Source organism: Pongo pygmaeus, chromosome 3, assembly GCF_028885625.2.
Source record: "Pongo pygmaeus isolate AG05252 chromosome 3, NHGRI_mPonPyg2-v2.0_pri, whole genome shotgun sequence".
In the NCBI taxonomy this organism is placed as follows: Eukaryota; Metazoa; Chordata; class Mammalia; order Primates; family Hominidae; genus Pongo; species Pongo pygmaeus.
The window spans coordinates 153,126,728-153,152,769 of record NC_072376.2 but is presented as its reverse complement, the minus strand read 5'-3'; the positions used below and the strand labels follow the sequence as shown (position 1 = coordinate 153,152,769).

At 41.0% G+C, this 26,042-nt stretch overlaps 1 protein-coding gene and 1 long non-coding RNA gene across 3 annotated transcripts in view; one reads left to right on the top strand and one right to left on the bottom strand.

Moving 5' to 3' along the window:
- MAML3 (mastermind like transcriptional coactivator 3) overlaps positions 1–26,042 on the top strand; it is a 434,383-nt gene that overhangs the window by 7,895 nt on the left and 400,446 nt on the right. The gene's annotated exons all lie outside the window — the stretch shown is intronic.
- LOC134739470 (uncharacterized) lies at positions 14,370–20,373 on the bottom strand. Its single transcript, XR_010126144.1, has 2 exons — positions 18,299–20,373; positions 14,370–14,687 (listed from the first exon to the last, which is right to left on the bottom strand). It is a non-coding gene; the product is annotated as an uncharacterized LOC134739470 (long non-coding RNA).

The following is a 26,042-nucleotide window of genomic DNA, read 5'->3' as shown; positions in this document are numbered from 1 at the left end:
CCTTTCTCCATTTGGGACAGAAGCACAGCATTCAGCGTTCTCTGAGGGTCACATGCACACATGGATAGGAGCAGGAAGTTACTACTATGGCAAGCTGTGTATACTATTCTTGGAGAAATTTAATAAAAAATTCTCAAAAGGTGGCCGGGCACAGTGGCTCATACCTGTAATCCCAGCACTATGGGAGGCTGAGGCCGGTAGATCAGTTGAGGTCAGGAGTTCGAGACCAGCCTGACCAACATGGTGAAACCCCGAAAGCCCGTCTCTACTAAAATACAAAAATTAGCTGGGCATGGTGGCACACGCCTGTAATCCCAGCTACTTGAGAGGCTGAGGCAGGAGAATTGCTTGAACCTGGGAGGTAGAGGTTGCAGTGAGCCGAGATTGTGCCATTGCACTCCAGCCTGGGCAACAAGAGTAAAACTCCTTCTCAAAAAAAAAAAAAAAAAAAAAAAAAAAAAAAAAAAAAAAGCCAGGCGCAGTGGCTCACGCCTGTAATCCCAGCACTTTGGGAGGCTGAGACTGGTAGATCAATTGAGGTCAGGAGTTCGAGACCAGCCTAACCAACATGGTGACACCCCATCTCTACTAAAAATACAAAAATTAGCCAGGCATGGTGGCGCATGTCTATAATCCCAGCTACTCGGGAGGCTGAGGCAGGAGAATTGCTTGAACCAGGGCGGCGGAGTTTGCAGTGAGCTGAGATCGTGCCACTGCACTCCAGCCTGGTGACAGACCCTGTCTCAACAAAACAAAACAAAAAATCTCAAAAGGCTTGCAGTACTTCCTCTAACATAAAGAAAGTGATTCCTCAATAATAATTTAGGCACCTTTTAATTATATTGGACCTCCCATTGGTTGGAAATGACCTTTATGCTGAAGTAGAACCTTTTAAAATGCTAATAACTAACATTCGTCCCCCTTTCGCAATGGCTTAACAACTGTAGAAAACTTAAGTGAAATATTTAGTTTTTAACTACCAGCTTCCAGAATTTTCCTAACTCCTTTTATTGCCATCCTGTGGAGTAGAATCTGGTTGTGTATCATTTCATGTTTATGGACCCTCCACCCCTCAACTGTTAACAGCGTTTACTTCCATGGGTAAAGGAGGTTATTAGGTTACACTGCTGTGTATCTCTCCTTCCCTTTCCCAACATCTTTCTCCACCTCCAGAGCACGTCTGGACAGGGGCTTCTATCTCTTCAAAGGAAAAGGCCGAAGTGCTCTAAGTCTATTTGTGTAGATTCAACCTGGGTTGCAACTGTGACTCAAAAGGATTGCACAGCTCTGAAAGACATGCTCTGCTTGTGCCCTTTATTCTCACTCTGGTTGGTTATTTTTCTTTGTTTGTTAGATGCTGAAAGTAGCTCAGTGATTGAGAGTGAATCTAAAAGGCTGGGTATCCAGTAAAGGGCTTGAACTAGTGTTAAGGTAGGAGAGGCAAAGAAGGATGAGCATTTTGGAGGCATCACCTAGAATGGATATCAGAGGAGAGAGACATGTGAGAGCAGGTGTGGGTAAACAGACTATATCCTGGTGTTTTGGGAGTTTACAGAAGTAAAGCATGCTTTTAGTAACCTGTTCTGAACTTGGAGAACTTGCTGAAACTCGAATATATATTTTTAAGAGCTAATGGCTATATTGTTTGTACCTGGAAAGCAAATCGTGTTCCTGAAATATTTCTGTGCTCTCTTAAATTATTACTACTGCCATGTGAATGGATTTACTGTAGGATTCCTTTAATTCTTTTTTTTTTTTTTTTTTGGTTTTGCTTTTTTTTCGGAGACAGGGTCTCGCTCTGTCACCCAGGCTGGAGTGCAGTGGCACGATCCACCTCCCAGGTTCAAGCAATTCCCCTGCCTCAGCCTCCCGAGCAGCTGGGACTACAGGTGCTCGCCACCACTCCCAGTTAATTTTTTGTGTTTTTTGGTAGAGATGGGTTTTTGCTGTGTTTCCCAGGCTGGTCTCAAACTCCTGAGCTCAGGCAATCTGCTGGTCTCAGCCTTCCAAAGTGTTAGGATTACAGGCATAAGCCACTGAGCCTGGCCTTAATTCATTGATTATTAACTGGTAGAGGTTTGGCCCCACCCCAGGAACATTTGGCAGTGTAGGGAGACATTTTTGGTTGTCACAGCTGGAGGGCTGCTACAGGTGTCTAGAAGGCAGGGGTAGAAGTGGGTAGAAGGAAGGGATTCTACTAATATCCTACAAGAGATTATACCCATAACAGAGAATTACTTGTTCCAAAATATTGCTGCTGGTGAGGGGCCCTGCTTCTGTCCTAGGCTTTTGAAAATATGAAAGAAGATGGGTTTACACATGTGGCATTACTCTCAGCTTTTTAAAAACATCATTACTTGAAGAGCAGAGAGAGGCAGAGGTGCTGCGATGAGGTGAAGGATGCCTGGGAAGAAGTTAGAGGACTGCTGTGTTGCATGGCAGCGCCATCCTAGCTGGCCATGTGGTATGATGTTCTGGCTGTTTACTTCATGATTGTTATCTCTTCTTGCCTGTCAGAAAGGTGAACGGTTGTCTTTTTTTGAGATGGAGTCTTGCTCTGTCGCCCAGGCTAGAGTGCAGTGGTATGATCTCAGCTCACTGCAACCTCCACCTTCTGGGTTGAAGCAATTCTCCTGCCTCAGCCTCTGGAGTAGCTGGGATTACAGGCGCCCGGCACCACGCCCGGCTAATTTTTGTATTTTTAGTAGACACGGGGTTTTACCATGTTGGTCAGGCTAGTCTTGAACTCCTGACTTCATGATCCGCCTGCCTCGGCCTTCCAAAGTGCTAGGATTACAGGTGTGAGCCACCGCGCCTGGCCAGTTGTCATTCTTTTTACCTCACAGAGTCATTGATGAACGAGTTAGTATGTGTAAAAGTCCTGAACACCTTATGGTGCTGCACAAATGCTAGGCATATTTTAATGAGTGACTTTCATTTCACTTAGTTGTTGCCTTCTGCCCAAATGCAGACTTAAAGTTGAGTGATTTGAGGCTTATTTCACTCGTGCACAAGCCAACATCTCCTGAACATGTACTGAGCAATTGCTGCACGTTGGGCACTGTTCTAGCCACTGGGGATGCAGTGGTGAACAGGACGTCCTTTATTCTCACTGGGCTGCAGCAGGACATAGTTTTACATTTCACATTAGTTTTATGAAATGGTATTTGTTGTCTTATTAGACATGTAAATGGGAACACTTAAAAAAACTAACATTTAGGAGAATTTTAAGGGCGTTAGATGTTTTGTATCTTCTTGCAAGCATTGCTTTCTGTAACAAAATTCATTTCAAATAAAACTGCAGAGGAGAGGATTAGTTGGTGTGGTGGGGAATAAGATTAAGGTATGGTATAGTTGTTAAAAATGAGGCAGATCATTGTCTTTCTTTCCCCCCCTTGTTTTTGGGATGAGGTGACACTTGTAGCATCATGATCATGGCTTGACACTGAGCTTTTAGAGGAAACTAGACAAAGAGGAGAACATTTAGAAAGAAGCATACAGGACGGTGCAAAGTCTTGAAACAATGTCACAGGAAGAACAGCTAGAAGACCTGGAGGTGTTTAGTCTGATTTAGGGGGTGATAGGATTGCTTTCTTAAAATATTTGAAGGACTGTCACTTGAAGAAGGGGTTAGATGTGCTCTGTATGGCCTCAAGGGGATAAATTTAGGATCTCTGGTTGACAGTTATTAGGATCCAGGTTGTGGTTTAATAGATATATTTAAAAAGCCAATCTTATGAAAATTTAAGCTGTTCAAAGATGAAATAGGCTGCTTTGCTGAGTAGAACTGTCCCAGCAAAAGTTGTTCATTTGGCTGGAACATTGGAGAGGGACAGGGACTTTGTCTATGCATTATTATATTTCTATGACTTGAAAGGACCTACCTGTACATCGGAGGAACTCTAAATATTTGTTGAGTAAATTACTAAATGAAAGTAAATAGGTTAAGAAGTGACTTAATTCCTCCCCTCAATGTTATTTCCTTTCTCAGAAGTAACTACAGTCTGGAATCTCTTTCTCCAGACCCTCTTCTGTTCACTTACATATATATTATATATTGTACATAATCACATATTCATTTTTTCTACATAAATGGAATCATATTATGTATACTTGTCTGAAATACACTTTTTTCTCTTTCATATATTTTAGAGAGCCATCCAAATTGGTGCATATAGATCCTCAACTCATTCTTTTTAACTGCTATATAGCATTCCGTATTGTGACCATTTCATAGTTTATTGAATGATTCTCTATTGATTGATACTTTGGTGGTTTCTTATTTTTTGCTAATTAAATGTTTCTGTAATGAACATCCTTATCCATATATCCTTGTACATATGTGAGCATTTCTGTAGCACAGATTTAGGGTTCTTTCTATAGATGTAATATGTATGAAGAGAAAAAAGTTGGCGGAAAAATCTCTTAATCTAATATGGTTTAATATAGCACCTGAATCTTATTACAGCCCATTTTAGGGCAAATGATAATTATATCTCCTTAACAATATGGCTTAAAAAAGCATCAACTCTAGTAACTAGTGTTGGTCTTTGCACAGAACATTACTAGTTTTTAAAGGCTGTGTATTTGGCAAATAACACATCTTACAGGAGTGACGTTCCTTTTTCTCAGCTGGCCCTTAAAGAGGTTTTACTGAAGGAGGAACCTGCTCAACCAGGTACTGTTCATTCTGTGAAAGTGGGAAATTCACTTCCTTGAACAATTTTGTGGTTCTTTTTACCTTTCCTGAGCTTTGTGTTTCACAGGCGTGATTATATGCCTTTATTTGCAAAATGTATTTCAGTGGGTGATACAGAACCTGGGGCGTTCGTGGGTGCAGATTGGAGTGGTCATAAAAATCTCAGGTCTGTGAGTTGCCACTTCCTACAGGTTAAATTACCCTGACTAATCCAGTCATCTGTGTAACATGGTAATAACAACCTGCTGACCTGGCCAACTGTAGAAAATGCATCAAAATGGACTTGCTTCGACAGGCACCTTATAGCGTTTGTTTAGACAGTGAGAAGTCCTATCAGTTTTCATTATACACAGGTGCTGCAGTGGTCTGAAGACTGCCCTTCATCAGAGTTCTTAGTTATTTTGCTTTCCCTTTGGCATAGCAGCTCCCTTACACTAAGATAATAATAATTATCGTCTATATTTTTACAATAGCTGGAGCAACCTGGCTCCAGAATCTGTGCTCTTGGCTACTACATTTTTCTGCCTTCACCTGACTGCAGTGTTTCTTCTTGAAAAGGTTGTCTGAGCAACTGCATTTTCTAAATAGCCGTGTTTTTCGCAAAGAGCAGTTCTCATCTATTTGACTTTCCTTTATCGGTCTGAACAGGAGCCACAATACAGGGACATGGTAGTGCTGGTTCTTGCCAGGCCCTGCTGTTTTATGATGAGGTCCCCAACTTTGCTGTCTCCTGGCCTCACATACGCCTGGCCTTGAATGTTTCTCCTCTCTCCACCTCCTTTCCCACCATGTCATGTTCCACCTTTGTGACAGTGACAATAGGACCTGGAACCTTGTACAAGGTGCATGTGGCAATGATTTGACCCAGAGAGATAAACCAAGGGTGGGAATGTACGTGATTCGGCGCCTAAACTTTATATGTCATTCTCTACCAAATGATTCCAATAAACTAAATATTATGCTTCAATTTATGATCTAGATTTGGTTTAGCCATTTTTTTGCCATTTAGCTGGGCCCATAGCATCTTATTGCTTCCTTCTTTATTCTGAACCTTTGGCTAGCTAAGTTAATGCAGCTATGTGCTCACTGTAAGCTTTAGGGAAGGGGGCTTCCTCATTCCATAGATAGCTAGGTGCCTTCTGTTTCAGTGGCTTAAATAGCAAACGTTGGTTGTATACATAAAATTAAAAACTTCTCTCTTAATCTTGCACCTAGGCCATCCAGTATGATAAATTAAGAGATTCTTTTTTATTTTTCTTTTTTATTTTTTTTTATTTTTTGAGACGGAGTCTCACCCTGTCGCCCAGGCTAGAGTGCAGTGGTGTGATCTTCACTCACTACAACCTCTGCCTCCTGGGTTCAAGCAATTCTCCTGCCTCAGCCTTCCGAGTAGCTGGGACTACAGGTGCGTGCCACCATGCCTGGCTAATTTTTTTGTGTTTTTAGTAGAGACGGGGTTTCACCATACTGGCCAGGCTGGTCTCGAACTCCTGACCTCGTGATCCACCCACCTTGACCTCCCAAAGTGCTGGGATTATAGGCGTGAGCCACCGTGCCCGGCCCCAAATAAAGAGATTCTTAAAGGTGCTGCTTTGGTCATGCAATAAAATTTCAACCTGTAACTTTTCCTTAATTCTTTAGTTTAGCTCTCTACTGTCCCTCTGAGGAGTGCCATCTTATTTTTTGTGTGTTTGTTTCTAATATTTCATAGTTCTATTTCTTTTATTTCTAGCACTAGAATGTTTTCTTTCAAGGATGACTTTCGCCTATATGCAAGGTAGACAACTGTCTTGCATTTTGCATGAAGTACACTTCCCTTTATATTGATTATAGATAAATGGTTATCTAAATGTTTTGAATACTAGTTATTTCATAGCTATCTGATTATAACAACTATTAGATAAAAACTATTTTCCAAAGCCTATTGAGATTACAGCTGTTGCAATAAACATCTAATTTCTAATTCCTTTGGAAAACATTTTATTTTTATTTGAAAGAGTCTGGAGATGATTTATAATAGGTAATAAATGACTAAAATCAAATCTTAACCTTACTATGGATTTTGTTGTTGTTGTTAAGAGATAGGGTCTCGCTTTGTTTCCCAGGCTGGTCTCGAACCCCTATTTTAAACTATCCTCCTGCCTTAGACTCCCAAAGTGCTGGGTTGATAGGCATGAGCCACTGTGCCCAGCTGGATTTTTGTTTTTAATATAACTCAAAAAGTTGAGTGTTTCAGACCGTTTCTTTAAAGAAAAATGTGGCAAAGTTTCAAGACTATTCCAGCCTGGGCAACAGAGTAAGACTCTGTCTTAAAAGAAAAAAAAAAAAAAAGACAACAGGGGCTTGCTCTGTCACCCAGGCTGGAATGCAGTGGCACCATCTTAGCTCACTGCAGCCTCCAACTCCTGGGCTCAAGGGATTCTCCTGCTGCAGCCTCCTGAGTAGCTGGGACTACAGGTGTGTGCCACCATGTCTGGCTAATTTTTAAAATTTTTTGTAGAGATAGTTTCTCACTATGTTGCCCAGGCTGGTCTCAAACTCCTGATCTCAAGCGATCCTCCTGCCTTGGCCTCTCAAAGTGTTGGAATTACAGGCATGAGCCACTGTGCCTGGCCTAAAGGCTAATTTTGACAGAATAGCCAAATAGCCATATGAATTTATAAATAGGAGTATCTTGTTAACATATACGCAAAGAAATTTGACATATGTCAGAATTCAACAAAATTTTCTGGATACTAAGTCAAAGAAGATATGAAATTTTAATTCTTTATTCTTGAGTTTGGGCTTCAGGATGCCTAAGTGATAATACTGCCAGAGTCCCCAGCTGGGGCAAAGCATAACGTTCCCTTCCTATGCTGCCATCTTCTGTTCTTGGCTCCTTTTGTCCCCAGTTCTAATCCACTGTGGGATTTCAGTCCATCCTTTCCCGTCTCTCACTGGGGAGAGTGTGTGACGATAGCAGTGGACTCCTTTGCCAAGCATGCAGGTGGTGTTTGTCTTTAATCACTTAAGGTATTTCCTCACGGTGGTGTGTGCAGATCAGCACCTCATGGGTTGTAACATTCTCTTACTATTCCCATCCTGCAGTAGCCCTCTGCCCGGAGATTCTCTGATGTTTGGTAAACAGAGGTGGTTTATATAAAGAAGCAACTTTCTCCGTTTAGAAGTTGTTATGGCTAAATGGTTGAAAATGTATTTTGCAGTTTAACTAGGAATTCTTAAATGGTTTGCAGCTGCTATTGGATTTTTTCACGTTCATTTTCTTCAATGAAGCATGGAGACAATGATTTTAGATTTGGATTTCATGCTACTTAATTCTTAGAACCTATTGAAGGAATATTTGAAAAAGTTGTTCGTGAAAATCGTAAATAACCACACTCAGAAATACTTCTGGCAAGTTGTATTTGTTAGAGTGGAATATGTCTGGATCCCACAGAGAACTAGGAACATGAAATGGTGACTTGGTGGGTGACATAATGTGACAATCAGGGATGTCTGGCATCCAGGCTATTGAAATTTAAATGGGCTATGGCTTTTTTAGTGTTGGCTCCTGTTCTTAGATTTAAAGGATTTATATGAATCATTCAGGGGCTTTTTATTAACTTTCAGTTTGTGGTTGAGATTGGAATTGGAAGGCTCAGAAAGATGTAACAGTAGTTTCAAGTAAAGGAGCTTAATGATAGTGTGTGCCTGTGAGAATCATGCCTTCGTGCCTTCCATGGAGGCACAGGTTGTTTGTGTTACTGGTTTGGTAGGGTTCGTGTTTATCTGTGGTCTGGAATGTCAAAGGATTGCAAACTAGAGAACTTTGCTTTCCTCTTTATTCTGAAGTAATGGTGTAGGAGTTTCTGGTATTGACTTCTGGGGGTGGGAACCACCATTTATGGAAGAAGAAAGGAGGATTGGCTGGCTTTGATATTCTCATCCACTTTTTCTAATGCTGTTTTCATTACTCTATTAACAAAGATAGTGCATACTTTGAATATTTATGTCTGTCTTTTCCTTCAAAGTGTAATGCACACTTGTTTTCTTCAACTTTTTGTAATATATGTGTTTATGATATACTAAAGAGCAATAAATTTGAGGAGCGAGATAATTAGCTTTGACAGACTTACAGAAATGAGACTGTAAGAGGAAGAAGCAAGAGGATTGCTTAGAAAAATATTTGATTACTGGGCTTGAGGAAAATTATCTAGAAAGAAAATTTTCAACGTTAAAAACCACAACCATATGGGTGGCACAGGTTGTAGGAAGAAGTGACTACTTTTGTGACTTTTTGAAAAAATTTAAACTTTGTTTATAGTTTAAAAAATCTTCTTTAGGCCGGGCGCAGTGGCTAACACCTGTAATCCCAGCACTTTGGGAGGCCGAGGTGGGCGGATCACGAGGTCAGGAGTTCGAGACTATCTTGGCTAACACGGTGAAACCCCGTCTCTACTAAAAATACAAAAAATTAGCCGGGCGCAGTGGCGGGCGCCTGTAATCCCAGCTACTCAGGAGGCTGAGGCAGGAGAATGGCGTGAACCCGGGAGGCAGAGCTTGCAGTGAGCCGAGATAGCGCCACTGCAGTCCAGCTTGGGCGAAAGAACGAGACTCCATCTCAAAACAAAAACAAAAACAAAAAATCTCCTTTAAAATTTTCAAAACAGAATTTTTAAATGGAGAAATTCAAAATACTGAATAATAAAATGGGAGGAAGAAAAAGCAACCCAGCCACTGGTGCTAAATTTCCTAAGGTTGTTCACATAGCCCTTTAACTTTAACCTCTTTCTTAGCATCATTGTTTATCATTTTTTGAGGAACCTTTGTTTAATAGCTAGCTTACCTTAAGAAATAGTTTTCCTTTCCCTTTGGTGGCTCTTACATTTGGGGAAGTGACCTTCAAGAAACGTGACTCATTTTGCACCAACTTGACTTAGTCATCCATCCAGCCTCTCCCAATTTGGGGATCCTTTGCAAAGGGAATGGTTAAACACTGCCCATGTCTATAAAGAGGGAGATTAACCATGGGTTCAGTTAAATTACTCCTACTATTGTACATTATTTTGTATTTTCTGGACTAATAAGAAAACTTGACAAACAAAGTGTAAGTGGTTGATCATGGCACAAAGTGGGGAGGTTAAGATTCATGTCCTCTGAGATAAACAAGGCTCCAGTGTCGCCATTATTTCTGTGGCCCTTTCTCCCTGGGTTAAATTATGCCCTCATAATGGGCATAACCCAGGTTATGCCCTCCCTGGGTTAAATTATGCCCTCATAATGGAGGTCATGATAATATGCCGGGGGTGGGGGGAAGGGATGGATCTAGAACATTTTGGGATATACTGGGCTTATTGCTTATGAGAGAGGCAAGAGGAGGCTTTTTAGGGGAATTTCACTGAAAAATAAAATGTGCAGACACTTCACAGTCAAGGCTATGGGATGAATTACATTTGGCTCCTGCCACCTCTCAGCAGCAGGGTCTCTACACATGAACTCGGGAATTGCTTGAAGGAAGCCCCTCCCGGGAATGAGTGGGGAGAGCCGAAAGGTTTGGATTTCCCTGTAAATTGAACCCAGTGTCACCAGAGATCAGTGTGAGGGGCTCTGTTATAACGTCCAGCTCTTCTTCTGTCCACACCCAGGAGTTGCTCCTCTTCCTGCCACCCCATTCGTAGGTCTTTTGTTCCTTGAATAAATATTATGTGGTTTGGTGCTCATTATTCTTTGATATGAAAAAAGGCAATTCATTAGGCTGAAGGAGAAGAGGGAGGGAGATACCATTTTTCACCAGCGCATCAAGCGTGGTTACACTGATTTGAATTCCCAGAAAAGTAATAAAACAGTGAAAATAATGATAAAACAGCTCCTGGGCTGACAGCTGTGCAGCACATGGGGACACTGAAGACAGGCCCCACTGTTGCAGCAGGACAATATTGTGGAGCATATGGTGCCATGGCAAGCCAGTTGTTGAACTCCATGGCTGGCTTTTGTTTGGGGAACTCTCTCAGCATTGGGTGTATGGTGGCTCTTCAGAGACTTCTAGTCTCATTGGCAAGAGGGCTCTTGGCCCCATGCCAGCCTTGCTGTACGGTGGCTGACCCAGGCCATGTGGAAAAGCTCATGCTTGGAAAACATTCACTCCTCCTTACTTTGGTCACTAATCAAATCATTTGTTCAACAAATATAAATTGGAATCTTTTTTCACAGCAGCCCAGTGGTTACATTACAGAGGGACAATTTCCTCCAAGGATGCCAATTAATTATTAGATGCATTAATTCATTGGTGCTCAGTACTTCTTGTAGGAGTGAAAGTTGTTTTGTTTTTAATGCTTTCAGAGCACTTTGCACATGACGTCTTTATTCTTAAGGCTTAAATAGCTAAAATCAGCAAGTGTCTAGAGCCAGGGTTGCTGCTAGAAAGGAGATAGAGTATTCGTCTATGTGGTTTTTACAAGACAGTGTTAAAATAGGCCTTTTGCTGAGCATGGGTCTATTTTTTAAATGTGTGAAGCTGGCATGTGTATGTGCATAAAAAGGCTAATTAACTCCACTTTCCTCCAGAGGGGTCTCCTTGGCTGCCCTGTGAGTGTGCTCCACTGTGGCCAGAGTTGCACCATCCTCCTGAGCCCTTTATGACTTCAACACCTCTGTAGTTATGGACACCCATTCTGGTTTCTTTTCTTTTGATTCCAAAGTGCAAAGGATGATCCAGCAGGGCTACTCGGTCCTGGGAGAGGTTCCTTCAAACGCAGCAGAAGGCGAGGCTCAGAGAGAATCACACTCCATGAGGAGGGGCTGTAGCCCGTGCCATTGTGATTCGTGCCTGAGAATATTTTTATTGCAGGAGCTAAAAGGAGAAAACGGGTGATATTCACACTCTGATCGAAGAGCACCAAATGTCACCATATTCTTGGTCTCTATGGGACCTTTTTTTGCAGAACACCCATGAAGGTTGGTGGGGTTATGGTGCTGGGACAAGCGAATTTCTTTTTCTCATGAACAAATGTCATTAAAAAGCCAAAATCTACTGGAAAAAAAAATACACATGTATGTATATGTATATTTATTTCTGTGGTGTTTTTCTAATCACTCATTGGAGTTTATATTTTAACACTGGGCTCTGCAAGGGGAACTGATATTTTTTAGGCTTTAGTTTTTACATTTTTAATCACTGGTCTTGAAAAAATGTTTTTAAGTGGAGAATAGATCTGTTTACAAATCTGCTGTAAGTGGATATGCACTTGCTGTAGCATTCAGGGTTGGGGAACATCTATGCCTGTGCCCTGGAGGTGATTCAGAGCATCTGGAGAAATGATTGGGGTTCCGTTTTCTTCTTGACTTGCCTCTCTTAACTTGGTTGTACAAGTTCCTTGAGTGTGGGAACATCCTTTCAACCTTTCCTTTCCTTAATGTGTTTATACGAGTCAAAGTTAGGGGAAGTATTTCTGGTTTTACTTTCCCCATACTTCCTAAGTTAGGGGACCAATCTACATATTCTCCCTTTAAGAAATGGAAGCAAGAAGATAATGAGCCACAAAAGACCTGCAGTTGACTTTTCTTGCCCTGAGCACTGTGGAGCCAGTCATAGATAGCCAGTCCTGGAGGTTTTAATACAACTGTCACAACCTCCCTGGAGGGAGAGATGGGAGAGATGGCAGAAGGGATGAGTGTGGAATAAGAAAGTTGGAGAAAGAGGAAAATGGTGAGGGTAAAAATGATCAGACATTTTGAGGTGTTAAGAATGGGTAAAAAATCAAATAGATGAAGTATCCTTGTTTCTGTTTAATTAAATCTGTAAATATCCATATACATATAGCCATTTTATGTTTATAGAATGAGACAGACATTCTGATTATGCAGCATGTTTATAGGATGAGTGGAGCGACAGTGAGACCTAGCTCACTTACTGGGTCACCAAATAAGTAGGTGGCAAAGTAAAAGAAGAAACAGGTTTTTGACTGTTTTACCTTTGTTACAGGTTTTCCAGTTGGATGAAGAAATAGGAATCTGAAAATGTAGCTATGTTGTTTTACAGACTATTAGGAAATATAATCTTTGACAGTTACGGGGACAGTTCAATTAAAAAAAAAACTTGCCCCTCCGTGATTTGTATTATAATTATTTAATACCTGAAGGACTCTTATAATTGAATTTTAGGGTGCTTCATTTACATTCTAGCTGGTGAGAGTTGCAGTACTATCACTTTGTGGTCCTCTAATTGCTGTCCCAAACATTCAAAAAATGCCCTGTGATTCAATTATAAGTATCTTTTGGGGACTGTATAATTATATACTATGTAGTTATCATTATAAAGCACCAGGGGACATTAAGCCAATCAGATAGCTTTAGTGGCTGGATGTTCATAACCCTGTAATTGATACCACAAGGTGCTTTGGGTAATGGTACAAATTTTATAAGGCAGGACCACTGTAGTTTTAGGTTCAGGAAAGAGTTGCATACTAATTTTTAAGTTACACAAATAGGACTTTTAAAGTAAACTCTCTTTTTTTTCTTTTTGTTGGCTTTTATTTAAACCTACTCAAACACTGTAAATAAATATTTACCATGTATATGGCATGTGACAGCACAGAGTGGCTCCTTTTGATAGAAATCCATCTCTGTTCTCCCCTCCTTTTAAAATAAATACAGGTATCAAAATAATCTTCAACATATTTTTGATAGTACTTATAATCAGCACTCATATTTTGTAATAAACTCTTATCAAAGAGTGGACTGACCGATTTGTTCAGAATAAATGAAATAGGAAGTTTCAAGATGTAGACCAAAAACCTCTACAGCTCTCATTGAAAGGAAGGGGGAGGGTACAGTTGCATATGTAAAGCTATGTCTTTGTGAAACTAAAATTAAAGCAAGAACAATAGAAGAAAATATGCCGCATATAGGAAATAATTATTAGATATGTGCACCTAGTAATCTTTGAATTACAGAACAGTGAACAAATATTTTCAGGGATGTTCATGCAAAGTAAGAAGTCTTCAGCCTGCTCTTCCCAGGGCACCACGAAGGCATTTGCTTGCAGACGTTGCCTTCTTCGGAGCTCTTTTAAAGTGGTCGCCAACTCTCAACAGCAATTGCTTCTGAGTAGTGTTCAAACAGCCCTGACATGGGTCCCTTGGTATATCATTATCTGGTCTCATATTTAACCTTTTTCTAATAGCCTCCCCAAAGTCCAGAGTTTCCAGTTAGTGCCAGAGGAAGTTAGAAAAGGTATTTTTTTCCTTGTCTTGACTGCACAGCTGTGAGAAGCACAGGTATCTGAGAGTCGTCTTTGTTTTTCCTTTCTTTGTCTATGAGGGACCAGTTATATGGGAAAGTAAAGTGACTTGCTGAGATAGGCCAAGCTTTGCAACGAGTGTCAACACACTAATAAGAACTTCCCTTTTTCCAGTTTTTTACTGAGCTCCTTGTGGATTCACTCTATTCTTACAGGAGAGAAGGGCAAGGGAGCACGAGCATTCGTGGACTGTGCCTCTCCTCCTTTTCTGTATTCTTCAACTTGCCATTGCAGGAGCATGTGTACCAGTAAGAGGTCCATACAAGCTGCAGAGTGTGGGCCGGGCCTGAGGACAGTGATTGCACGGGTGTAGGCTCCACCCTGGCACCTCTGTGTGGTGAACAAGACCTGTTTATCCAATTGCCGCACATACACACTCATGACCACAGTGCCTTTAAATGGATGTTACTTTATTAGGAGAAGCATATGGAAATGATGACATCTCTGATGTCTCAAATAGAGATTGGAGACAGCAATCCTGAATGTATGTGGGTGGGGAACACCCTGGTGTCTCATTTTGAGTGGAGACCAGGGTCAGATGACCCAAAGAGCCTTCTCCTTCACCCTTCACAGACCCTGGCTTGGTGCTGGGACAGCAGTAGGCTGATTGCTGATGTTTGGGCACCGCTGCCAACATCACATACCACTGCTGCCCCTGAACTTGGACATGGAGATGGCAGAGGTGGATGAGATGGGCCATGGAGGGGAGAGCTAGATGGAAGAGGGAGGGAAAAAAATGAAATAGTAAGAGCAAGGAATGGTAGGTGACATTGGATGTTGACTATTACCCAGAATTAGTTTTTGAAATGGTGAGAGGGAAAGTTGCTCCACTTTTCTTAGAGATAGCTTGTAGAAATTCCATTCTACTTTTCCTTCTTGGCTTGTTACCTTCTAAAGCATCTTTGTGGTTCTGCACAAATTCCAAGGTACCTTCTGCCTTTGTACTAAGTTCTATAGCAGAAGTAGCATGGAGTTCTGCAGGAGAAGCGAGCCTGCCTCTTGTGCGGAGCTCTTCCCTCTACTCCCTTACCACTGCTACAATGAACTTTGTGACCTTGAGCAAGTCACTTCATCTTTTAGGACCACACAACTCAAGGTTTGATTCAGTTGACTTTTAAGGGCACGTTACAGTGGAAGGAAACAGATTTCAAATTTTTAGTAACTTTGCATAGCCATATTGGCACTACCTTAAATCCTAGGAATATCTGCATCCTTCTTCCTGGCTACCTAGAGTCCTCCGCCACTACAGAAACAAAAGAGGGCTTGACCTTCACTGAAATGACTGGAGGGTTTTGGCCAGCAGATAATAGTTTATTAATTGAATGTGTATGTGCATGCGCCCTGCTTGGAAGTAAGGTGAGTAGAATTAGAGCTAGTCAGCAAGATGTGAAGGGATTTTTCCTAATTCTGCTGGTCCTCTCTATTTAGAACCTGGGTCTTCCCTTTCCCCATGCTCTCCTAGCACCTTATACATGACGTGGCAGTTGTCCTGTGTTGCATATGGGTGAGTGGCCAGCACTGGGTGGTGAGCAACTTGAAAGCAAAGTTTGGATCTGACTCATAGGAGGAACTCAATAAATGTTTCTTGAATGAACCTGCATAATATTGACTATTTCATCATATCCTTATTAATTACAGCATTAGTCTTGAATTTCAGGGCTAGCATCTTGTAATATGGCTTGTAAGCTAGGCCTGTAAGCTTTTCTTCTTGTTAGTTGGGGCCACTTTTCTTGTCTTTCAGTTACACTTATCCATCTGCTACCCAATGGTGAAACCAAGGCATACTTTAAAAATGCAATTTCTAAATGATTTTTAAGTAAAACTTTTCTTTCAGCAAGGCCAAATAATATCCAAAAGGTTTTTAATCAGTTTTTAAAAATCATTGTATAAGCTGCAGTTTTCAGGCCTTTGTAGCAGATAGGTGACCCTCAGAACAATTTTTTAGACTCTCAGTTTCTTCCTAGGAGACTATCTCATACAACATAATACTGTACCACTTTTAGTTGAACTTCTTTTAGAAATATGCGTTTGGGCAGATAAAATTATGGGGGTGAAAAAATGGGCCAACCTATAGGACTCACGATATATGCAAACAATAGTCTGTAAACATAGACATTGTTCCTTCAATTCTACGGGTTCATGTCTGTTTTTGGCCTGGGGATTACATAGTGATTCTGCTGAGATGCACGGATAAACTGCTTGCCCCATGCCACAATTAAAAAACAAAAAGAGTACCTATTTGGTTTAAGTTTGGAAACAGGAGGTTTTTTTCCCAAGTTAACTTTCTTATCTGTCGATTATCCTTCAATTATGTCCGTGCCTCTGCTAACACCTAGATTTATTATTGGTGCCTTTTCCACCATTGCAGATTCGTTAGAATAGTAACAAATATTAGGTTGTTTTGTTTTGATTCTTTTTTTTTTTTTTTTTTTTTTTTGAGACGGAGTTTCGCTCAGGTCGCCTAGGCTGGAGTGCGGTGGCGCAATCTTGGCTCACTGAAACCTCTGCCTCCTGGGTTCAAGTGATTCTCCTGCCTCAGCCTCCCGAATAGCTGGGACTACAGGTGCACGCCACCATGCCCGGCTAATTTTTGTATTTTTAGTAGAGACAGGGTTTCACCATGTTGGCCAGGCTGGTCTCAATTTCTTGACCTCGTGATCCTCCCGCCTCGGCCTCCCAAAGTGCTGGGATTACAGGCATGAGACACTGTGCCCGGCCGTTTTGTTTTGATTCTTAACCACCAGTTAGACTTGGGGTCTTTTCGTTGCTGTATGGATTGCGCATCAGCCTGAAAACTGTTCTTCCTTTCGTTTCTACACGTTTGGTCTCTCTGGCCGACTGAGACTCAGCCTGTCTTTTCAGAGAACCAGGGGAAATTATCAAGCAGGCAAAATCTACCTGCTCTTCTGCTTTACCTTTTAAAACTATGTGCTGCAGCTGAAATCAGTTTTGATTTAATTTGATCAAAAATAAGTGTCTCATTCAAAGAAGGTATGCATAAGAATTGGGGATAGGGGGGATTTAGAGTCACCTTCTTTGTAGAATTTTGGTTTGACCTTCAAATGGGACAACTTGTGTTCTAAGTTATTCCTGCATATAGCATCTATGTGGGGTCCAGAATTTGTCATGGCCTAGAAGGGGGCTTCCATGGTCCCACTGATGGAAAAAAGTGATAATACTAACAGCTCACATTTTCTGAGTGTGAGACACTTTTAAATGCTTTGCGTGTTATCATCTCTTTCAGTTTTCACAACGACCTTCTGAGGCTCTTCTAATTATTGTTTCCATTTAAAAGATGAGGCTACTGAGTCCCCCGAGAGTTTTGATGATTTGTCACAGTTAATGAATGGTGGAACAGGGATTCAAACCTGGACATTATTGCTCCTGAGGCTGTGTGACTACGACTCTGATGACCTCTCGATGTTGGTCCTAGGAGGAGACCAATGGATTTAGGTCTTCGGAAGACTACCTGTGCTAGTGGAGCGTGATGGAAGGGAAATCTTGAAGGTTCACACCTAGTTGTTACTTGTTCCATTTACTCCCTGCCTGGGTCTCTCCACTCTGCCCTGACCTCAAGGACAGGGAGATGCTTCTGGCTTGCTGGGGTGTTAGTTCTTTCCCTTGCCCTGCATGTGGCCCACTAGCGATGGTTGTTGTGAAGATATACTGTCTACTTTATTTGTTCCCCTCCCAAATTGCCACAGTCAAAGTCTTCTCTGGGCTTGAGCACACATCTAGAGGACCACAACAGCTGCCTTTGTGTGGGGATAGCCTGCGTGGGTGCACCCTTTTTTGACACACAGAGTGCTTTCCAAGAGCTCCAAGTCCTTGGTGTTAGAAGGATACTCCTGCTGCACAGATCCCATTGCCCATGGGGAGCTCTGAGCTGACATTCCCTAACAGAACCCAAGTAGTGGTCAGAGCTTGGCACTCCTTAAAGGCAGGGGTGCTGCTGGGTCTGAAATAGTACTTTGGATATTGCAGGTGCTCCATACATATCCATGGACTTAGTTGATTTTTAGCCCTGCAGGTTGTTCCTCAGCACATGGTTCTTCTCTGAGCTCCATACTGCCCTCATCTTCTCTCATCTTCTCTCATCTGTGACTGTATCTAAACTCTTCTTGAACCTATCAGTATTTTTGGCTTCTGCACCTCCTGAGGTGTGATGAGTTCTCTGTTTTTATGAAAAAAAGATCTTACCTTGTATTGTTCTAAAGCACTGTCTTAATTGAAGGTGGGAGGAGGAGTTTGGAGCAAACCAGAGAGGAATATGGACAAATGAGGGGCAAAAGAGAGCCAGAGCACAGCAGAAGGGGCCTCACCAGGGAGAAGAGGAGCTGCCTGTTCTGTCACTTAGGTCTCCATGATGTGCTGGGATGCTGTCTGTGAGGCACCGGACGAAGGCAATTTAGTGAAGTCACATTAAAGTGGCTCCAAGGTTTGATGTCACAATAGGTCACTTTGACCTTCTATTTATGATCAGCTCTTGATGTACACATAAAATTTTGGGAAGTAAGTAAAATATATATGGAGGTTTGGCTTGCGTTCTGGTGAATAAGGTCCAGGAGGTTAAATCTCTGTGCTTTTAGTACAGCTACTTGATATCTGGGCCTCATTTCCCCACCTGTAAAGCAGGGGTGACAGTAGTTCCTTCCTCATAGTGTTGATGTGAGGACTGAGAGATACAGCTCTTGTAGAATTTTCGGTAAAGTTCTGGATCCACAGTGAGCCTTCTATAAATATCAGCTGTTATTATTAGCAAACCACCAAGATGCCCACTATTGTGCCTCATGATGGCAGGCTCAGTGGGAAACCAACATGTTTTCTCCAAAAAAGTAGAGCATGACTCTAGGTTTGTGGTGCTTGTTAGATGGAAGAGTCGAGCTTTTGCTGGCTGTCTGTACTTTTCGTGTGGAAGGTGCTTAGCTTGTTTAGGCCCCATTGCAATGACTATCAATGTGAGTCCAAATTCCCTCCACACTTTCTATCTGTCACTCCTTTTGGACATACCATATACTGTCTCCCATCGTTTATCACTGACTGGTCACACGGCACCCCTTAGGTGCCAGATGCTGGGCTAAACATTGAAGTGACAACCATCTGGGTTACTGCCCCTCCCCTGCAAGAACCTGAGGGCTCCATGGATGGAGGATGAAGGTACAAAACACAGGGCATGAGCAGGGAATCATGAGTGTTTTGGTGGTGTTGAAACAGAAAGCTCAGGACGTAAAGTGGTGGGAGAAGAGGCTGGTGAGAGAGGCAAGGCATTAGGACATGGAGGGCCTTATCTGCCATGCTCAGAAGCATAAGCCCTATGACATAGGAGAAGAGAAACCGTCAAAGGATTATAAATGAGGGTGTGATGTCATCATGACCATACGAAAGACAGGTTTGAGACCAAGACTGGATGGAGGGAGGTCGGTGAAGATGTTACAGAATACTCAGCAGAAGATGTTGAAGGGCTTCAAGTAGGTGAGTGGTGGGTAGAGAAGGAGATAGGAGACCATTTTCAAATTATATTAAGGAGTCCATTGAGTAGACAGGAGGGACTGAGAGAAATCAGGGATGACTTCCAGTTTTCTGGCTTGGAAAATGGTGTCACTAGCCAATTTAGGAAGAGTCTTAGGTGTTGGAGGGAAGATGTTTAGTTTTGGACATGCGACGTTTAATGGGTGTATTTATGGTCCATTCTGAAGGGATGTCCGGTAGTCATTTGGATGTATAGGACTAGAGTTTAGCCAGAGGTCTGGGTTGTGGGTATAGACATTGCAGACGGCTGAAATTTCAGAGTGGATGAAATTGGCAAAGCACATATAGCAGGAAAAGAGAAGAACAATGGCAGGAACTTTGGGAAACACAAGATTCAGTGTATTTCTGAAGGAGGCGATCCTTCAAAGGAGATGAAAAAGGAACAGTCCAGTTGGCGGGGAGCACCAGGAGAGTGGTGTAGTGAACACTGAGGAGAATATAGTCAGCATAATCACATGCAGCGAGATAAGGACCAGTCTCCTGGGATTTGGCAACTGGAAGCTCCTGGCTTTTTGTTAGAGGGTTTACAATAGGATGGTGTAAGTAGAGGCAGTGGATGAAAAGTATGGAAGAGGAGGGGCTGACTTGACTGAGGAAGAAACAGCATGTGTATGAGGGAAGAGACCCCACATTCAAGAGAGGCCCCTTTCAAGTAGTTGGTAAACCTTTTGGGGGTTGGAATGCCTTGAATATGTGTGGATTCCTTGTATTTTTTTTTTAACAATACAGTCCTTTATTATTATTATTATTCTTTTAAAAGAGGGTCCATTAAATGGAATAATGGTATTGCCTCTTTAACACCTGTACCTTGGCCAGGCGCAGTGGCTTATGCCTGTAATCCCAGCACTTTGGGAAGCCAAGGCGGGTGGATCACGAGATCAGGAGTTCGAGACCAGCCTGACCAACATGGTGAAACTCCGTCTCTACTAAAAATACAAAAATTAGCTGGTGTGATGGCACGTGCCTGTAATCCCAGCTACTCAGGAGGTTGAGGCAGGAGAATCGCTTGAATCCGGGAGGTGGAGGTTGCAGTGAGCCAAGATCGCACCACTGTACTTCAGCCTGGGTGACAGAGCAAGACTCAAAACAACAGCAACAATGAAAACACCTGTCCCTTATGGCTGGGCACTGTGGCTCATGCCTGTAATTCCAGCACTTTGGGAGACCAAGGCTGGAGGATCATTTGAGGTCAGGAGTTTGAGACCAGCCGGGGCTACATAGAGAGACCCTGTCTCTCTACAAAGCAAACAAAGAAACAAACAAAAAACCTGTACCTTCTCTTCTACATAGGAGTGATGTGGTCAGTCAGTTTGCCTTGTGCATGAGTAAGTATATATGTGTCTTATAATCTGGATTCTTGCAAAGGACAAGTAAGAATAAAGTCATGTGATTACCAATACATTTTTAAACATCTTTGTTTTTTTGAAATTACTTTTTTAAAGTTTTTAAAGTAAAAGTCAGTTTTAAAGAAAATTAGGGACAATGTCTTGCTGTGTTTCCAGTCTGGCCTCAAACTCCTGGGCTCAAGCAATCCTCCTGCCTCAGCCTCCCAAGTAGCTGGGACTACAGGCATGTACCACTGCACTTGGCTCCAATAAATTACTTTTTGTGGTGAATTCTTAATTGTTTCATATTATACACATTTGAGTAGCTTTTATTTTGTTTAAAAATGTTCTTTTATTTAGTATGTATCATTTATATGTGTTAATATTAATTTATATTCTGATATAAGTTGACATGTCTTTTAATAGAACATATATGAATTGAATGTCTAAATTTCAGAATATAGAAAAATAAGCTAAAGTTGGGCTTAATTAAAAAACCAAAGTTGATGCTCAAACTCTTTAATTATAATTAAAGGACATTAGAAAACAATTAATTTGTATGAATCATTTCTTTTGGAAGAATTTGTTGCTTCTGCGCTGTAGCATCTGACTCTTGGCATTGGATATAGGGCCTCTATCATCTGGGTATTTGCCTGTGAGGCTTGCTTCTGTGTGAGTTTCAGATACTGGAATTGCTCTCATCATGACCCTAATCATGGCATTCAGATGCTCATGGCTCTGCCACCTGCACCGGGGCTTTTCTATATTAATAACAAGGTGTAATCCATGTTTTCTAGCAGTTTACCAGCTAAAGGACTGCGAAGGAGGGCCAACCTAAGACTAATTAGTATTGCAAATAGGTCTGGTAAGCCCTGAATGTACAAATGCTAAATCTACTTCTTCTAGCTGTTCCTGCTTTTTAAAGAGGTGCTTAGGCCTCTATTTTGTGATAGCTTTGGATTTCTTCTATTCTTTCACCTAGATTTTATTGTGCTTTTGGGGGATAACTTGTGCAAGGTCTTCAGACGCTTAAGAGAGCACTTCCTAATGGTTATACTTTCCCAAATTATGAGAAAACTTGGAGATGTCTGAGCGTGTTTCCCTCCTAGAAACTCTCCTGGCCATACCTAGTCAGTGCTGTTTAAAAGGGGTTTTCACTGCATTAGGCACCAGCTAAGAGCTACGAAATAAGTCAGTATGGCTCTGTCTTGGGCATATTGAGGAGCTAATCAAGAAGGCTGTATCTTGGGCAATGTTTCAGAGTAGCCATCATTTTCAGCTTTCTATGCACAGATTTCAAGGTGCTAACATAGACATGACAGTGTGCATAGTGTGGTGGTTTGAGACTAGATGTTCAAGAAGCCTCAAGGAAGCTGGAGAGGAAGGGCAGAAAGTGTGATTGTTAAAAACCTCAGAGAAAAGGGCAAAGTTAGGTAAGGCATTTTGACTACACATGGTGGAAGTCTGAGAAGAGAGAAAGCTAGTAAGTGGTTACTGATACATGTTTGGAAATTCTAGGGGAGAACTCTGGGTTTTTCCTAAAAACTGGAATAAAACAAGGGATTTTCATTACAAGCCTTAGTCGCTTTGGGGTTCATTGTGAAATACGATGCAAAAACAGTTATTTGTTGTGAAGCTGCCTAAGAAAAGGTCTCACCTTGCACCACCCCAGAAGCCTTACAAAGGTGTAGGGTTTTTCCCTGCCCCTTTATCCTTTTTATTATGAATGAGTTCTTTCTTACCTCCCCAACTTCATTTTATTATTCAGAGTCTATGCAGCACCTGCCTACACAAAAAGAAATCAACCATCTTTTAAAGATGTTGGCCCCCTCACAATAGAATTTAAAAACTTTTGCTCCTTAAATGTTTCATCTTATTCAGATCTAAGTGGTGGGGAACGACAATGGACTTCAGATGTGAGTCTTCTGATGGGGTAGGCTGTACTTTTTTTCTGTGGCTCCAAATGACATCCCTCTGGACAGATGAGACTTAGGAACCAGAAAACAGAAGACCTAATGAAAGTTACATTTGAGAGAGAGGAAGAGAAAATAGGAAAGTATATTCAAGAAGTTCACCCACCTTGACATCTTAGAATAATCAATTTCTCACCTACTTGTAAAAGTACATCTTTAAAAAAAAAGTACTCACAATTATACTATTCAGTAATGACATGTACTATGAAGTTGGGGTTTAACTTTTTAGACCTTTTTAAATTATGTGAATATAAACATAAATGTACCTTTTTCCTTTTTCCAAAGTTGTCCATCCCTTATAAATAATTTTATGGTTTATTCTGTGTGTATTTTTGTAAGCTGTCTTAACAAACCTTGTTTGGGACAGGATAGGACTAAATAAATATGAAGTCACATTGTAGTAGAAGAGTAGCTGTGGTCTGAAATGTGCCAGTCCTTTGTTGATTGTAGCTGTCTCTTTAAAAAGCTGCAGAGCAAAAAAAAAAAAAAAAAAAAAAAAAGCCGCAGAGCTTTACCTGAAAGAAGTTTGAAATGCTCAGAATTTCTATTTTTGTCTGATTTTGAGTATCATGGCCATATTGGTTTAGTAGAGAATAGGAGAGATTGGAGTAGAGAGTAGGGAATAGGATGAGACAGTAAGAAAAGTATTTCAGGAAAGCTCAGACCTTACCAGCAGGTTAAAAACTCTTAAGTATTTGAAGTCCTTAAAGATATTTACTTCAAGTTAGCTATTGGTGTGATTTATTTTAAGAAATGATGGCACTTTTAGATTTTCAAAATGGTTTTATAAAATGGACTCGTTTGGGAGGCTAAGGCAGGCGGATCACTTGAGGTCAGGAGTTCCATACCAGCCTGGCCAACATGGAGAAACCCTATCTCTATTAAAGATATAAAAAGTTAGCTGGGCGTGGTGGTTCAGGTCTGTAATCCCAGCTACTTGGGAGCTGAGGTAGGAGAATTGCTTGAATTGGGAGGCGGAGGTTGCAATGAGCCGAGATTGCACCATTGCACTCCAGCCTGGGGGACAAGAGTGAAACTCTGTTTTTTTTTTTAAAAAAAAAAGACTCGTTTGATTATTCCTGTCAGAAGAATCAATTTCTCACCTACTTTAAAAAATAAGTATTAAAAAAAATCACTCACAATTGCACTGTATTAGCCTCTTCTCATGCTGCTAATAAAGACATACTCAAGACTGAGTAATTTATAAAGGGAAGAGATTTAATCGACTCACAGTTCCGAATGGCTGGGGAGGCCTCAGGAAACTTAAAATCATGGCGGAAGGAGAAGCAAACACAGCCTTCTTCACCTGGGGGCAGCAAGGAGAAGTGCAGAGTGAAGTTGGGGAAAAGCCCCTTATAAAACCATCAGATCTCGTGAGAACTCACTATCACAAGAACAGCATGGAGGTAACTGCCCCATGATTCAGTTACCTCCCACTGGGTCCCTCCCATGACACGTGGGGATCATGGGAACTACAGTTCAAGATGAAATTTGGGTTGGGACACAGCCAAACCATACCATGCACTATTGAGCAGTGGCATGTGCTATGTGGGGTTTAACATTTTCTTTAGATAAATAGTTCCCTTCAGTACCTTTTAAGTATAAATACCTCTAGTATATTTAAATTTTGTTTTGGTCTTTAAAATTTGACTTAGATATCACTTTGAGGGATTAAAGCCAGTTAACAAAGTATGTCTGTAAAACTCTAGTTTTTGCTTTGCCATATTGAGTATCAGCATAGGCTAAATCAGTGGCTAGTATATAACAATGAAGGCTTTCTCTCTACTTTGAGTCTACACAGCCTAACACCTCTTTTTCCCTTTCAAAGTGGTGCTTTAGTCATGATTGCCAGCCAAAGAACATTTCTGATTGATTGTAGAAATTGATTGTAGAAGAACCTTGGAACTTGTTTACTATTAGAATCAAGGGAAGGATGTGCTATGTCGTAAAGTTGCTGGGATAGTCTTCTAAGGCTTCCAAGAGTGCATTATTTATTGGAAAATAAGGAGTATTTAACATTTTAAATTTCACCTTGGCCATGGTAAGTGCCAGTGAAATATTAATATTTGTACCTATTTGGCACAATTAGGAATAGCTAAATGTCTCTGCTTCGGATACCACTGTGCAAGATAAAAACAACCCCAAAGCTTTAAGAAGCCAAGAAATTGAGCCTGAGTTCATCATAGTTTTATGTGTCCAAATGAAAATGACTTTGCCTTTTGCTATTTCTCTTTGCAGCATATCCACCGGCAGAATTTTCAGTGAAACAACTCTTCTGTAAACTTAGAAAAGTACAGGCTATATTAGAAGCTTAAAGTTAAGTCTGTCCCTCAGTGTGGATTCGGTGTTTAGCCCAAAAGATTTTTGTTGATAGTAGAAGTACATTTTCCATAAAACCACTGTGTGTATTTTTAATAATGGTTAAAGATTGCCACAGTGTAACCCATTCCCAAGGATGCTATTGAGTTGTGAACTGAACGTTACTGCAGTGCTTTAGCTCTGGGAACAAGCAGTGAAGGACACCTTTTCCCTATCTGTTTGTAATTTCAAAATGAAAAGAGAGTAAAAAGACCAGTTAATAACATAATCCATATGATTCTCTATGAGGAAAAAAAAAAGATTAAGGAGAAACTGTTCGATCTTAGCTGTGACCAGTCTTTATATGGGAAAAGATTAATTCTGATGGACTAACTATATCTAAAATTAGAACTGTGGGAAAAGGATTATATGCAACAAAATGCAAAAGATTAATGTGGAGGCATGATGCCTAAGGATTGGATACCCTTAAAATATTAATCTACATCAGGCACATTTGCAGTTTCATGTACCAATAAGGAAATAGAGAAACAGAAATGATATCATATCAAGAATGATATGAAGCCTTTTAACCAAAGGTTTTGTTAATTTGTCTTTGGTTAATAACTACTTTTATAAGACATCATCTAGCTTGTATGTGCAGCTTTTTGTATATGGTATCAGTAGTAACCTGTAATTTAATACTGCTCATTACTCATTAGGGGAGGCACTCAGATTCACATTGTAGGTGTCACACTTTGGTTAGCGTTTAGCCTCAGGAGACAAACTTGATTGTGATTGGAACTCTCTTTTCAAGCCCACAATAATTACTAATTTTCCTCTCTAGAATAGCTAATAGTAGTTGACTAAATAGAGAGATTGAGAGATGTTTGACCACATAAGAGATCCTGTCTTCAAATGAATAAATATTGTGGATCTTGTTT